Here is a 15606-nt window from a genome sequence, read left to right on the forward strand (position 1 = left end):
CATTTTCCACCTGCATTTCACCATTTTTCATGCATTATCCCATTCATTAATGTACAAATATTTATTGAGCAAATACTATTTAGCCGGCAATATACTATGGGCTGGGTATACTGCATTGAAGGAGACTGGCAAAAGCAAGTAATAAATAAATGATATATAATAGCCCCATAATAAAATGTCAAAGAAAAAGTTAGAATGTATTATTCCTGAAAAAAAATTATCTATATTTTTTAAATGTTAGTTTTCTATAGTATCTGCATTTTTTCTTTCCTAATGGAAATAAAATTTTGCTTTAGTGTAGTCAACTATATATTTATACGTTGATTTTTTTAAGTATTTAATTGTGATATATGTCTTTAATTTTTAAAAGTGTATAAATGTATAGAAATGGTTCAAAGACAATAAAATTATCACTCTTATATCCAGCTTAAGAATTAGTAGATCACCAGTACATGCCTTCCCCCCTCTCTGCCCTGCCCTTTGAGTATTACCTCCTTTCCCTTCCCAAAGTTAAATGTTATTGCAAATATTTTTATAATCCTATTACAATGCTTTATAATTTTGCTACCTGCTTGCTTAGCATCACTAACTTTAAAAATTATAAAGATAAATCATAGTATATGTGTTATTCAGCAATTAGCTAGATGTGCTTAATAATATGTTTGCAATTTCTCCACTTCTACACATGTAACTGTAGTTCATACAGATTTAGTGTTTCATTGTGTAACAATAACAAAATCGTGTTTTTCCATTTCACGTTTGATAAATGTGCAAACTGTTTTCCACACTTTTGCAGAGAAGTGATTATGTACAAACGTTAGTGAACATTACTGTGCACATCACCAGGGGCACATAGACAATCATTTTTCCAGAATACACATAATAATGTTATTACTGAATCTCATGTCCAGCTTTACAAGGTAACTAAAACAGTTTAAAAACAGAAAACAAAGACATTTAATGCACAATGTGAGGATGAAAAATTATATAACCAACTTAAATGCAAAAAAAAATTTGATGTAATTCAACATCCATTCACTAAACAACAACAAAACTCGCATACTAAAAAAAGACAGGATATTTGGTCACCAGCAAAGCCTGGGTCTGTCGCTCTCCTCCCCGAACAACATGAGCTTCACCACTCGCTCCACTTTCACCAACTACCCGTCCCTGGGTTCTGTCCACGCACCCAGCTAAGGCACTCAGCGTCTGTGCAAGTGCTGGGGCCACTGGTTCCCAGATCTCCGTGTCCCGCTCCACCAGCTTCCAGGGCGGCTTGGGACCCGGGGTCCTGGCCACGAGAGTGGGGGGGGGTATCTAGCAGGAATGGGAGGCTTCCAGAAGGAGAAGGAGACCATGCAAAGCCTGAACGACTGCCTGGCCTCCTACCTGGACAGAGCGAGGAGCCTCGAGACCAAGAACAGGAGGATGGAGAGCAAACTTGGGGTGCACCTGGAGAAGAAGAGACCCTAAGTCAGAGACTGGTGCCATTACTTCAAGACCATTCAGGACCTGAGGGCTCAGATCTTCACAAATACTGTGGACAATGCCCACATTGTTCTGCAGATTGACAATGATGGTCTTGCTGCTGATGGCTTTAGAGTCAAGTATGAGACAGAGACAGCCATGCACCAGTCTGTGGAGAGAGAAATCCATGGGCTCCACAAGATCATTGATGACACCAATGTCACTTGACTGCAGCTGAAGGCACAGATCGAGGCTCTCAAGGAGGATCTGCTCTTCATGAAGAAGAACCATGAAGAGGAAATAAAAGACCTGCAAGTCCACATTGCAGCTCTGGGTTAACCGTGGAGGTAGATGGCCCCAAACCTCAGAATCTCGCTAAGATCATGCCAGACATCCGGGCCCAATACGATGAGCTGGCTCAGAAGAACCGAGAGGATCTAGAAAAGTACTGATCTCAGCAGACTGAGGAGAGCACCACAGTGGTCACCATGCAGTCCGCTGAGGTTGGAGCTGCTGAAGTGAAGCTCATGGAACTGAGACATACAGTCCAGTCCTTGGAGATCGAACTGGACTTGATGTGAAATATGAAGGCCAGCTAGGAGAACAACCCGAAGGAGGTGGAGGCCCGCTAAGCCCTGCAGAAGGAGCAGCTCAACAGGATCCTGCTGCACCTGGAGTAGGAGCTGGCACAGACCCGGGCAGAGGGATAGCACCAGGCCTAGGAGTAAGAGGCCCTGCTGAACATCGAGGTCAGGTTGGGGGCTGAGATCGCCACCTACCTCCGCCTGCTGGAAGACGGCGAGGATTTTAACCTTGATGATGCGCTGGACAGCAGCAACAAACTCCATACAAACCAACCGAAAGACTGCCACCAGCTGAATAGTGGATTGTAAAGTGGTGTCCGAAACCAAGGATATCAAAGTTCTGAGACATTAAGCCAGCAGAAGCAGGTTCTCTCTGGGGAGCAGGAAGCCAAAAAAAAGTTCAAAGGTCAAAAAAAAAAATTCGTTGATGAGATTTTAACTTCTAATATTCCTATATTCACTTAATGTGGCCTTTAATGATTGATATCTCAATGCTAAATCAGTGGTTTACTTGATAAATCTTTATTTTAGTCTCAAATTTACTTACTTTTATCATGAGGGTCTTTAGCAGTATCAATTCTGAATGCTGTCTTAATTTCAGGCCATCTATTTACTTTTTATGTAAAACAGAAGTCTGAATCAGTCTGTATTCAAATTCATTTGGTGGATTCCTTCATCCATATATTTCCTGTTCATTTTTTTTATTTAGCAAAGATTAATTGAGTCTTACTATTTCCCAAGTACTATGTAAACTGGTGATATAACTGTGAACATTCAAAATTTGTCTTCTATGAAAAATAGAAAATAAATATTAATAAGCTATTAGTTATTGATAAGTACTAAGAAGAAAAATAAAACAAAGAAATGAGTGAGTGACAGGTGATGCTCTTTTGATGGATGTTCATGAAAGTCTTCAAAAGGTGACGTTTGAGCTGAGATCTAAATGGTTGCTATGAATGAGCAATGCGTCTGTTTGTAGAAAGAATGATTCAGTTAAAGAAAATAATACAAAGATCATGATGCAGTAAGACTCTTGACATGTTTAAAGTTGCCTTGTTCATTACAAGAAGGCCGGTATTGCCATACTGATAGAGTTTGTGGAAAACATTCAGAGATATAGTAGAAACGGTAGCTACATACTGACATGAGGATATCTGTCTCTTGTTTATAACTATTAAAAAAAACTTTTGTAAATACTGCTGGCTGGAATATACTATTTACCATAAAAAAGGAAATTAATTCTACTTCTGTTACTTTTGTTTGTTTGTTAAATCTCTTTACCTGCTTGAGTGATTATGGGGGATTATTTCTCAAATCTTCAGAATTCAAGCATCTTGCCAGGTTCCATTAATTCTGCATTAATTTTGCCAGAAATAAGATGAATGCATTTGCTTTAGAGCTTCAAGTCATCTTTAGCATAGAGATATTATTGTTTTGTCTTAGTTTTGATTTATTTTGTGTTATCTGTTTGTTTTGTGTATTTATTGGACAATTTTATTTGTAGTTAGGTCCTCTTCTCAGTAATCCTTGGTTTTGATTAGTTTCCCTTTTTGTATTTGTCTTTTACTGCAATAATTCTGAGGGAATTAATAAAGATTACCTTCTAAAATTTCTATTTCCATTTCTTCAGTTTCCTTTTAAGATTTTATGGTTGTCAATGGGAAGTATAGTCATTCTCGCATTTTTTACTTCTCTGTATTGTATTTTTAATTAAGCAAGTTACTTCCTTTTGCAATCTGCTTCTCAGATTTATGTCTTTGCATTCCTGCTTGCTTTCTTCTTATGTTAGACTTCTATTTTTGTAAAAGCAATATCACATTGTACCTCACTGAGAATTCAAAGCAAATCTTTTCCTAAAACTTTTATTTTCTAACTCAGCTATTATTCAGGGGTATTAATTTCTTTGACTTTTACTGCCAGTGGTTTTCCCCCAGCATCACTAACTCTAGCAGTATGTTTTGTTGTGCTTTGTATTTTATTAGTGTTGCTAATTTATGGTTAAAAGAAGTATTAAGTATTAAAGTTCTTATGTACCAAGTATAAAAGCTGTAGGAATTTTCTGATTTGATTTTCTAATAATATTTCCCTAGATTTGCCAGAGGCATTGGAATGAAGTTTTGATGATGAACCATCTTGGAAAAAAGGGCAACACACTAGAAATAAGAAACATAAAAAATAAAAGTAGAGATGCTTTCCGAAACCATAGAACTCTGGCATGCTAAAATTCAGACCTATAGAAGAGCAAATGCTCTACTTTCTGAGGATATTAAAAAGTAAAAGAAGTTGAATCTATATCTCTTTCTCAGTTATAAATAGATCATCACATTAATGACATTAGAAACGTAAAACCATTGAAAATATAGTATTGAAATATCAAGTTAATTAAATAATTGAACCACTGTTAAAATTAATTAAACATCGATAAAAGAAATTGAATAAGAAACAAATGAAAAGATGTTCTGTGTTCATATATTGGAAGAAGTAATATTGTGAAAATTTCTATTCTACCAAAGCTGTCTATAGATTCAATGAAATACCTATCAAAATGCTGATAGCATTTTTCATAGAAGTAGAAAAAAATTCTAAAATTCCCATGGAATTACAAAACATGCCAAATAGCCAAAGCAATCTGGAGCAAGAAGAACAAAGGTGGGATCATCCCACTGCCTGGTTTCAAAATATACTACAAACCTATAGTAATCAAACAGCATGATACTGGCATAAAAACAGATATGTAAACCAGTGTAACAGAACAGAGAGACTAGTAATAAATCCATGCATTTAGAGTTAATTGATCTTTGACAAAGATGCCAAATATCTTCATTATACAGCAGAAATTAGGGTTAAAGACAACTGTTAGGGTTGAAGACAGATTTTATTTTATAATTCATTGATTAAGAATTTACTAATAAATAGGCCTAAGGACACAGGAGCAGTAATCTAGTAAATTCAAAGCTTCATGATATTTTCTCAAATAATGAGTTGCACGTTTTAATTCATTAGGTCTATTGGTATGTGAGACTGTGCATTTAATGCAGATAATTTCTGCTATATAATGAAGATATTTGTACAAAGTATCAAAGATGCCAAGAAGACACAGTGAAAAAAGGGTAGCATCTTTAATAAATGGTATTGAGAAAAATGGATATCCATATGCAGAAGAATGAAATTGGACACTTACGTCACACCATATACAAAAATAAACTCAAAATAGATATAAGATTTTTTTAATACTTTTTTTAATAACTACAGGCGCACGCTGCCACGCCCAGCCAACTTTTTGTATTTTAGTAGAGGGGGGATTTCACCATGTTGCCCAGGCTGGTCTCGAACTCCTGAGCTCAGGTAATCCACCCACCTCAGCCTCCCAAAGTGCTGGGATTACAGGCGTGAGCCACCGCGCCCAGTCCGGAAACATTCTTAACAGGTAGAGAGCCAATGCGAGGAGGGGTGAAACTTACATGACTGTTTGGCTTTCAAATTATAAATTGCAATATATACCAAAACATCTGTGTGTGTAGTCAAGTATTAAAAAAAAAATCTTACATATGCTGGCTTCTGTACTGCAGGAATGGGCACAGACTGGCTCCCTGGTCTGATTATGTAATGACACCAGCTCTATGTTCATCTTCACTTTTAGATATTAATGATCAGATAAAAGGCTCAATTTCAGTGGAACTAAGAGATGGAGTGGATACTGATCTCAAGAAGTGTCGGTAACATACTGATTATCTAAGTTTTTATTAACTTAAGAGAAAAGAAAAGGGAAGAAGGAAGATATTTGGGGTACACAAACATTATCAGGCCTCAAATAACACATGGCAGATGATCTCTCAGTGCTTCTAAATTCTAAATTTACCTTTCTTCTCAGTGCAAGCTGAAATGTTACCAAATAAAAAGTATTCTCATAAGTCTTCAAGTATTCTGACTTTGATTACATCATTTTTGTCTTTACATAGTTGTAGTAAAAGACAAATTTGCCAACATTTATGAAGAACTATTGTTTCTGTCAACGGGATCTAATAATTTGTTAATGATCTTTAAGTAAATATATTTCTACTGCCTCTCATTCCAGAAAATGCTAAATAAAAACAGTTGTTTCTGGAAGGATCACTTCAATCTAAATCAAACCTGCTATTTGGAGTGCTCATTATAACAACTGAAAATGTAAGGAGCATATATAAAATAACTTTGTTTTATCTGTTAACATTCTCCAGACTGGCAGCCCAAAGGAACCTTATTAAGTTGGAGTCACTGTGTTGGAGGATGAATCCTGATCATTTATTTGCCCTTGAGTATACTCACAAACCATCCCTATTAGTTTCTATTGCTGTACAAAAGCATTGCTCCAAACGTACTTGCTTAAAACAGCAGGTATTTATTTTCTCACTGGTTCTGTGGCTTGAAATCTGAGTACCACCTAGCTGAGTGTTGGCTAGGGCTGAAGTCTTAGCCGAGGTTCACCATAGTAAGATTTGCTACTAAGTTCACTCAGGTGATTGGCAAAATTCATTTCTTTGTGGGTGTTGAAGGTTTCTTGGTTTTTTGCTTGTTTGTTTTCTGTTTCTTGTTTTGTTTTGTTTTGTTGTTACTGTTTGGTTTTTGCTGGCTTTCAACAGAAGGCTACTTTCAGCTTCTAGAAGCTGTCCAAGTTTTCTTGACATGAGCAATCACTCAGCATGGCCACTTGTTTCCTTAAAGCCACAAAAGGAAAGGAAGACACTCTAGCAAGATGCCATCAATGACCATGTATGCATGATCAGATACCTCTGCTGCATTCTATTGGTTAGAAGCACATCACAGAAAGTACACACCTTAAAAGGAGAGGATCACACAACAACACGAACATCAGGAGTTGGGATAATGGCATCTACCTTTACAATCAGCCTGCCACACCATTCATACATATATTTTTATCCAACATTCCAATAATGTTAATAGTCTGCTGAAAAAATTGTCTAGTGTACCATTTGATACAATAACACATTGAAGTCTAATTTATACAAACATTTATGCCTTAGACGTTTATCCTATGTTATAATCTAAGCAAAACTCTGAAAAGACTGTGACCCAGAATTCTATTTTAAAGTTCTGTAGGAACTTCAATTTTTATTTTCACAGATGTGGAAGAAAAATTTAATGATAATCACATTGAAAAATCTCATCAATCTACCTTTTGAAGTAGGAAAGGTAAATGAATACAAATATCTTCATTATACAGCAGAAATTATCTGCATTAAATGCACAGTCTCACATACCAATAGACCTAATGAATTAAAACGTGCAACTCATTATTTGAGAAAATATCATGAAGCTTTGAATTTACTAGATTACTGCTTCTGTGTCCTTAGGCCTATTTATTAGTAAATTCTTAATCAATGAATTATAAAGTAAAATCTGTCTTCAGCCCTAACACAAAATTATGAACTCAAGGATTCTGATAATGAACGCTCTTTTTTATTGACATTTAATTGAACCATAATTTTTTGAATATATAAACTTCAAAATATTATCAAAATACTAAAATAAACATATCTATCATTGTGTTTATTCTTTCTATATATATCTGAAAATTCAGTTATGCATTTAAATCACCATGGCTTCCAATTTCTCTAACCTAATATTTTTATATTTATTTATTTTTATTTTTTTCTCTGACCTAATATCTTCTTCTTGTACCACAAGACATGACTCCTACTGTATATGTCTTGATTTCCAGATTTGTTCACTACAGAGAAGTCAATTAATGCAGCTTGGTTTTGTTTCCTTGCTGACAATCTTTTAGAAATTTTGGGTTCCTTTTTGGATGAAATCTGAATTTATTCCATTAGTTTCTGTAGTCCTGTATAATCGAGTCCTCTATAAATGTTTCCCTGCTTCTCACCTTGTTTAATGTGCTACAGTTGTATGATTCCAACTGCTCAAAGAATCATCTTCCTTACCACCTCACTGACCTAACACTTCTTTTATTCTTTTCCTGGATAATTGCATCAAACTCTACAGACCTCAGGATATGTTACTTTGTATAACTAGCATTCCAATGATAAAGGGGGTATCAGGGCTGATCGATTTAGAAAGTCAACATTGGTAAGATGCTTCACTGTGATAGGCATGTGAAAACCATCATCTCTGAAGAATAAACTAGTTATAGTAAACTTGTACAATTTAAATGTAGATATGGCATAATTCCATGGTGAACAAATTATAATTATTATCAAAAAATTAGATAATTAAAAGGAGACATATCTTCTAGAAATTATTCCTCTTTACATTAGTAAACATTCCAATGTTGATATATTCACATTTTATATTAAACCAGTTCATAATATTTATAGTGTTTCAAAAATTACTTTTTTAGAATTATTACAAAATATTAAATATAAAATATGTTTTCATATATCCAAGTTCATTAATATAGTTTTACCTTTTATCATTGAAAAATAGTCCCTTGGGTCATAATTTATTTAAACCTACTCTTTTTGGTTGAACTTTTTCCTTAAAATTTTCCTATTTTTAACAGTACTGTACTGAACATTCTTATAGGTAAATATTTTTGTATGCACTTTTTTCTTAAAATCACTACCTAAATATTAAATTAATGGGGCAGATGGCATATATATATTTTAAGCTATCAGAAATGATAATACTAATTTATACTCTAATAGTTTGTAAAGTAATTTTGAATCCAGTAAATCCTCAAAAACTTAAGCCTCTGAGTTACTTGTAGGTTAATCAAAATGCAAAGAGGGCAAATGACAAATTCAAGTAAAATTTTAAGAGAAATTAATTTCAAATACCTTGATATTTTATAACATTCTCTCTACAAAATAGAATAATAACATGATTAATTTATATAATATTTCAAACAACTACAGAGACTCAGCAGTTAAAGTATGTAATAGATTAGAGAGATATTAACTGGAAAAAGACAATCAGCTCACTAGCTACCCTCATGGTTGAATTAATGTAATAATTTTGCCAACATCTTAAATTCTATAGTCTCAAAAATCTTATTTAAAAATTATGTGTACATAGTAGATATATGTATTTATGAAATACATGCAATATTTGATATAGGCATACAATGCATAATAATCCCATCAGGGTGATTATGGTCAACAATAACTTGTTGTACATTTTAAAATAACTCAAAAATCTTATTTTGACAGAATGCTAGGGGCCAGTTTATCCATATGTCAGGATAGATTCCAATTATTTATGTCCAGCCAGTGGATTAAAAGAACATAATCATTACAGACAGTTTAAAAAATATCTATGTTATCTGACCCATCTAATTAATCTTTAGATAAGTTACTTTAAGAAAAAAAGTGCACACAAAAATATTAACCTATAAGCATGTTCAGCACAGTACTGTTAAAAATAACATAATTTTGTAATTTTTAAAATCATTCTTATAATTTTCACAACCTGTCATAAGTATGGTAAAGATACAATCAGATACATTTACATAAACATCATTTCTGTATTCCTTCCTAACTGCAGACCTGCTGAGAGTGTCAAGTTTTAGTAAAATAAGAAGAGTTATTTTATAGCAGGCGATTATGTATGTCATGATGATGTTTAATGAAATCTGCCACCCTGAAGGAGAACATTTAGGAGTGACTCGATATATAGAATATGACTTTTCCCTAGAAGTTCACAGGAATGACAAAGCGCTGTTGCAAATGTCAAGATGTTCAGTGGTCTAAGTGATATCCTCTTTCCTTTGCACCACGTATTTTCAGAAGTTTATGTGTTATGCCAAGGTTTGTCATATGTGAATGACGTTTTTCAATGCTTTATTTTGTAAAAGTATTTCATATGCAAGCCATTTTAATTTTATAATAGCTATCCTAATCAAAGAGACATATCTGCTTTAATAATATATATTACTGTTCTGTGTCACAGGAATGCAGCTTAATTTATTTAATCACCTGTGTAAAATAGCATCCATAAGAGAATTGTGGGGACAGTATTCCAAAGCACCTTATATGATATTTTCCACTGGTTTAGATTGCCTGTGTTAATATTATTCATCAATATAAATGATCAAGAGTTGCAGTATTCATTGGTATTGATGTCAAGAAAGCAAAATGAGAGGTAACCTAAATTAGCATGAATAAAAAAGGATTTATGGCAAACATTTAAGCATAGGAGTAAATGTGAAACCCATTTCAAAGGAAACAAATTAGCAAATGGTTTAACTGACAGAAAGCTCTGTGTAAATAATGGCTGCATATTTTTTTCACTGTTCATTTGAATAAGAAAGCCACTGACATTGGTAATCAGTGGTTTACCTCTAGATTTTTACAAGTAAGAGAGTTGTTGAAATAAAACTCCAAATGCTACGGCATGTCTGAGATCAAGATTTTCAGTTGATGTTCATTGATTTCGTATTGTAACACTGATTTTGTTAATGTAATTTTTCAATAAGATCCATTTCTTATTAATATAAAAGGGTTAACATAATTAAAAAAGAAATATATATAGTTCATTCTAACTTAAGATCAGGCCTAATGTATTCTATTCTGTAGTGATTATTGACACTCCGAAAAATAAAACTGGGAACTAAATGTGCCATAGGATGACATTAAGAAAAAATATAACAAAAACAAATATTTCTAAAATCAAATTAAGAGATGATTTCGATTAAATTTTCAAAGCAGACCCAATCGATTGTTGACAATAAACATTTAATCTGTCAAGGGTTTAGCTATACAAGCTTGTGGTGGATGAGTTACATGTGATAAAATTTTATTTGCCAGAAAGATGAATTCTCAAATTCCCATCTTTGCATTCATTGATTATATTCTCTAGAAATGAATCTGGGGATTCTTTTGGTCCCAGTTCCGTGGATAGTTATTGACTTTTAGATAGTAATGAACACTAATTAGATAAGATTGTTCCTTGTGGTAAAACAATAGCTTGAGGGAAAAAAATAATATTTGCATGCTTCATTGAGGACCAGAAAAGGATATTATACATTGCATTATTTTGTACTCTTGCTTCACAAATCCCTGAATGAAGAACTAATAAAGGTGCATATGCATTTTCCTATTTTTTAATGTATTATTACTTAACTGATTGATGTACACTAGTTATGCTTTCTTTATAATAGTTTATTTTAAAGCTTATTTGTTTAGGATTCTGTTTTTCACTACTACATTGGACACTGAACTAGGCATCTAAATAAAAGAATGGATTAATTAATGATTTTTTACTCTGTAATTTGAATTATGAATTGTATCATTGAAAACAAGCAAGCATCAAATGCCTCACAGGGTAAGCTGGTAGTACAAAATTAAACTTTCATTTTCTTGAATTCCAAGTTATTATGTTATTCTATACACTGCATAGAAACTTTTCCTCCCTATAAGAATTTTACAATTTATTTTAATTTTTCTTTTTATTAATATTATTTAATTAAGAATTCATAATTTTACATACCTGTGTGACTCAATATGATGTTTCGGTATAGGTGTATAATATGTAATAATTAAATCAAGCCGATCATCAGAGCCATAGCCTCACTTCTTTTTTATGATGAGTTATGAGAAAAGTACCTTCTAGGCCATGGTGCCTAGAGGAGGAATAGATGTCCCTAAAAACCTAAACATCCCAGAACATATTTGAGAACATAATGAAAATAAAAACAGTTTCATTACACACAGCAGATAAATAGCTGAAAAATTATCTTAAAAGCAACTTAGAGGCAGGTAGCGAGACAGATCTCTGGAGTTGTCCTGCTGCTACCCAGTAATGCCCTGTATGTAAGTTGTAACTAAGTCATGTACTCAGCAAGCTAGCCTTGTCTGAGTCATTCCATTTTTTCTTGGTTTCTTTCTAGTCTGGGGGTCCTTGCCTGGGGAGATGTTACATTCCTTGGTTTTTCTCATAATAGCATCATTTGAGATTGTGCTTAGAGGGAGCTCCAGTTTGCTCTATCTTAACATACTTGCTTCAAAGGAATGACAGATACTTTTCTCCTACTATTTATATCTAACATCAAAGGGAAAAGCTCTGACTGGTCCAAGTTGGACTTCATGTCCATTCCTAGCTCAATATGTGTAACTAGAGGTCACACGATTGTCCAGCAATTAATCACAAGCTTGTCACTGTGGTGATGTGACCTCCAGTGTAACAAGAACCATACTAGGTGGTGAATGGATTATTTCATAAAAGAAGCAGGACTGCTGCACATAGAAAAGAGATGACAAGATAATCTTCAGGAGAGAGCAATTATGTCTCCAAATGTTGTTATTAGTTTTATGTATTAGAAGTTTCAAACAATCCCAGCTGTGTGGACACAGACATTGCACAATTTATGAAGGCAAACATAGGTAGTAGAGTACTATATTATAGTAGAGTACTATGCTACTAACAATAATGTACATACAAATATCACATAATAGTTTTCAAAGTGATTTAATTAGTTTTGTATCCCTGTGAATTCAGGAGAGTGCTAAATACATGGTGGTGCAAAGTCTAAAGTTCCTGTCTTAAAAAAATCAAAAGTAATGCCTTAGTATTTATGCTCTCTTGGACAAACAACTAAACTCTTCAGAACTTCATTTACGAATTGGGAGTAGTAATGGTTGTAACTTCATGGATTTGCAATTAAGATTGAATAGGCAAATATATGCAAAGTGCTTTGAAATGTGCCTGACACATATTAAGCACTTAGAAAAGTTTACCTATTATTATTATTATAATTATATTTCTGTTGTCACGATTTAATCACATGGCCTTGTTATCCTTGCCACATTGGATTGAAAACCAAAATCAGCTTGTTGTCTAAAGACTACCATTGACAGATTAGGGAACTGATAGCTTCTTTTACTAAGGTGTCTAGTGAAGTAAATCTTCCCAACATATGGTGACTTTCCAGTCAGCCTCAGATTCCCAAGAGGTTCTGAGTATAAAATTCACATAGGAAATGCAGCAAATTTAGAAAGAATTACACAAGCAGGAAGAAAATAAGACCCAGAGAGAAGCTGAAGTACACATCAGAGGAGTCAGGAGACTAGGAAAGAATTAATACTTAGTTCAGAGGGGATCACAAAACAATGTGAGTAACCAAACATTTTGTAGATTTATTATTCAACTCTGAAATAAATAAATTATACTTAATTTATTTATCAGCTTATAAAACTGTTATATCCTTGCAATTAGCTTTTATAACCTAAAGGAAAGAGGTTTTTGTTTCCTAAAATACTAGAGAGCCGGAATAGGAACAGCTCTGGTCTACAGCTCCCAGCGTGAGCAATGCAGAAGACAGGTGATTTCTACATTTCCATCTGAGGTACCAGGTTCATCTCACTGGGGAGTGCCAAACAGTAGGTGCAGGACAGTCGGTGCAGTGCACCGAGCTCGAGCCGAAGCAGGGTGAGGCATTGCCTCACTCAGGAAGTGCAAGGGGTCAGGGAGTTCCCTTTCCTAGTCAAAGAAAGGGGTGACAGATGGCACCTGGAAAATCCGGTCACTCCCACCCTAATACTGCGCTTTTCCAATGGGCTTGGAAAACGGCACACCAGGAGGTTGTGTCCCGCACCTGGCTCGGAGGGTCCTACGCCCACGGAGTCTCGCTGATTGCTAGCACAGCAGTCTGAGATCAAACTGCAAAGTGGCAGCGAGGCTGGGGGAGGGGCGCCCGCCATTGCCCAGGCTTGCTTAGGTAAACAAAGCAGCCTGGAAAACTCGAACTGGGTGGAGCCCACCACAGCTCAAGGAGGCCTGCCTGCCTCTGTAGGCTCCACCTTTGGGGGCAAGGCACAGACAAACAAAAATTCAGCAGGAAACTCAGCAGACTTAAATGTCCCTGTCTGACAACTTTGAAGAGAGTAGTGGTTCTCCCAGCATGCAGCTGGAGATCTGAGAACGGACAGACTGCCTCCTAAAGTAGGACCCTGACCCCCGAGCAGCCTAACTGGGAGGCACCCCCCAGTAGGGACAGACTGACACCTCACTCAGCCGGGTACTCCTCTGAGACAAAACTTCCAGAGGAACGATCAGACAGCTGAATTTGCGGCTCACAAAAATCCGCTGTTCTGCAGCCACCACTGCTGACACCCAGCCAAACAGGGTCTGGAGTGGACCTCTAGCAAACTACAACAGACCTGCAGCTGAGGGTCCTGTCTGCTAGAAGGAAAACTAACAAACAGAAAGGATACCCACACAAAAAACCCATCTGTACATCACCATCATCAAAGACCAAAAGTAGAAAACACTACAAAGATGGGGAGAAAACAGAGCAGAAAAACCGGAAACTCTAAAAAGCAGAGCACCTCTCCTCCTGCAAAGGAATGCAGTTCCTCACCAGCAATGGAACAAAGCTGGACGGAGAATGACATTGACGAGTTGAGAGAAGAAGGCTTCAGATGATCAAACTACTCTGAGCTACAGGAGGAAATTCAAACCAATGGCAAAGAAGTTAAAAACTTTGAAAAAAAATGAGACAAAAGTTTAACTAAAATAACCAATGAAGAGAAGTGCTTAAAGGAGCTGATGGAGCTCAAAGCCAAGTTTCAAGAACTACGTGAAGACTGCAGAAGCCTCAGTAGCTGATGCGATCAACTGGAAGAAAGGGTATAAGTGATGGAAGATGAAATGAATGAAATGAAGCGAGAAGGGAAGTTTAGAGAAAAAAGAATAAAAAGAAACGAACAAATCCTCCAATAAATATGGGACTATGCGAAAAGACCAAACCTACATCTGACTGGTGTACCTGAAAGTGATGGGGAGAATGGAACCAAGTTGGAAAACACTCTGCAAGATATTATCCAGGAGAACTTCCCCAATCTAGCAAGGCAGGCCAACATTGAGATTCAGGAAATACAGAGAACACCACAAAGATACGCCTCGAGAAGTGCAACTCCGAGACACATAATTGTCAGATTCACCAAAGTTGAAATGAAGGAAAAAATGTTAAGGGTGGCCAGAGAGAAAGGTCGGGTTACTCACAAAGGGAAGCCCATCAGACTAACGGCGGATCTCTGGTCAGAAACTCCACAAGCCAGAAGAGAGCGGGGGCCGATATTCAACATTCTTGAAGAAAAGAATTTTCAAACCAGAATTTCATATCCAGCCAAACTAAGCTTCCTAAGTGAAGGAGAAATCAAATACTTTACAGACAAGCAAATGCTGAGTGATTTTGTCACCACCAGGCCTGCCCTAAAAGAGCTCCTGAAGGAAGCACTAAACATGGAAAGGAACAAACAGTACCAGCCACTGCAAAAACATGCCAAATTGTAAAGACCGTCGAGGCTAGGAAGAAACCGCATCAACTAACAACCAAAATAACCAGCTAACATCATAATGACAGGACCAAATTCACACATAACAATATTAACTTTAAATGTAAATGGGCTAAATGCTCCAATTAAAAGACACAGACTGGCAAATTGGATAAGGAGTCAAGACCCATCAGTGTGCTGTATTCAGGAAACCCATCTCACGTGCAGAGACACACATAGACTCAAAATAAAGGGATGAAGGAAGATCTACCAAGCAAATGGAAAACAAAAAAAGACAGGGGTTGCAATCCTAGTCTCTGATA

General features: G+C 35.7%; 1 pseudogene; it reads left to right on the forward strand.

The window, feature by feature from the left end:
- The first annotated feature begins 1356 nt into the window (after positions 1–1356).
- Positions 1357–2048, forward strand: LOC129478532 (keratin, type I cytoskeletal 18-like; annotated as a pseudogene).
- The last annotated feature ends 13558 nt before the right edge of the window (positions 2049–15606 follow it).

This window comes from Symphalangus syndactylus, chromosome 3, assembly GCF_028878055.3.
Source record: "Symphalangus syndactylus isolate Jambi chromosome 3, NHGRI_mSymSyn1-v2.1_pri, whole genome shotgun sequence".
NCBI classification, from domain to species: domain Eukaryota; kingdom Metazoa; phylum Chordata; class Mammalia; order Primates; family Hylobatidae; genus Symphalangus; species Symphalangus syndactylus.